The 1,634-nt window shown below is 50.6% G+C and overlaps 1 long non-coding RNA gene across 1 annotated transcript in view; it reads right to left on the reverse strand.

Annotated features, from left to right (window-relative positions):
• Positions 1 to 1,381, reverse strand: part of LOC104982126 — a 4,599-nt gene extending 3,218 nt beyond the window's left edge. The window contains exons 1-2 of the long non-coding RNA XR_824467.1: positions 1,310 to 1,381; positions 625 to 737 (exon numbers count right to left, since the gene is read on the reverse strand). This is a non-coding gene — a long non-coding RNA (uncharacterized LOC104982126). The remainder of the gene's footprint in view (positions 1 to 624; positions 738 to 1,309) is intronic.
• Positions 1,382 to 1,634: the final 253 nt, after the last annotated feature.

The following is a 1,634-nucleotide window of genomic DNA, read 5'->3' on the forward strand; positions in this document are numbered from 1 at the left end:
GTTTTTCCTGTGGTCATGTATGGATGTGAAAGTTGGACTGTGAAAAAGGCTGAGCGCCGAAGAATTGATGCTTTGAACTGTGGTGTTGGAGAAAACCCTTGAGAGTCCCTTGGACTGCAAGGAGATCCAACCAGTCCTTTCTGAAGGAGATCAGCCCTGGGATTTCTTTGGAAGGAATGATGCTAAAGCTGAAACTCCAGTACTATGGCCACCTCATGCCAAGAGTTGACTCATTGGAAAAGTCTCTGATGTTGGGAGGGATTGGGGGCAGGAGGAGAAGGGGACGATAGAGGATGAGATGGCTGATGGCGTCACTGACTCGATGGATGTGAGTCTCAGTGAACTCCGGGAGTTGGTGATGGACAGGGAGGCCTGGCGTGCTGTGATTCATGGGGTCGCAAAGAGTTGGACACGACTGAGCGACTGAACTGAACTGAACTGAGCTTCTTTGGCTGGTAATACTGTTTCTGCCATTCTGATGTGTCAGGAGGGCAATGGGTCCCTTGGGATCATGATTATGGGTAAGTGTAAACAAACCGGTTCAGAAGTTAAGACGCTTATCAAGTCCAAAGATACAGCATTTCAGGAAAAAGAACAAACAAACAAAAGGATTATGCCTCTTACCTCGGAATGAGTCATTTCTGACTCCTTGCTTTCCTCTTCCTCTGGGCTTCCTTCTCACGTAAGATCAGTCTTGGGAAGTGACCCCTGAATGTTGAAAATAGACTGTTCAATACCTAGAAAAACACACCGAGCTCCCTGTCACACAGCCCCACACAGAGGGAGGATCTCAACAGGTACAAAATACAATCCTCTACGGCCACTGACACAGCAGGGATTCTGGAACACAGAATCAAACGAGGTGTTTTTCGTTTTATTCTTTTCTTCAGAACTCGCGGCCCTTCCTGTGAAAACCACATGTTCTAGGCTGACCCTCCCGTTCAAACCTTAGGCGAGACCCAGACCAAACTCCATACAGAATACAGCCTCCTTCACCTCTTCGTGGATCAGGGACTTAGGGGTTGGGCAATGCCGGACTTTAAGCAGCAGTCTCTACAAGTTAGAAGGCAGAACTGCCAGAGAAGGACGTGGACTCTAGAACGATATTAACAGGAAGCGGACGTGGACCCCAGGGACCCGGCAGCTAAGACAAAGGACTTCAGAACTTCTCACGGCGATGCGAGGACACACATTGGGGACGGGAAAATGGGGACGGTGGTTTGAACGTTCACAGAGACCCCCGAAAGCCACGTGTGAAGGACAACAGGCTGTGGGACTAGGAATCGGGTTTTAAACAAACAAAACTCACCAGAACACTCTGTCGCTCATTTAAACTCGATTCCCAGTCTGCACGATACTGCGCACGCGCGGGCGGAAGATCCGGTACAGAGGAAGGTGAGTGCGCGACGCTGCGGCCAAAGATAGGCGACGTAAGGGCAGAGGGTGGGACGAGGCCGGAAGCACAGGTACTTATGGGCGGGGCCAGTGGGGACGGAGCCTTGCCTTCCCTCACCCCAGCCCCAGTCAATTTTGGGTCTGTTGGTCCTTCTGTCCAGCTGTGCTTCCTTTCTCTGCCTTTTAATGCCTTTAAATCTTCTTTGATTTCCTCTGGAGCAGAGCTGCTTCCTGCCTGT

This window comes from Bison bison, unplaced genomic scaffold (genome assembly GCF_000754665.1).
Source record: "Bison bison bison isolate TAMUID 2011002044 unplaced genomic scaffold, Bison_UMD1.0 scf7180017859832, whole genome shotgun sequence".
Lineage (NCBI taxonomy): Eukaryota > Metazoa > Chordata > Mammalia > Artiodactyla > Bovidae > Bison > Bison bison.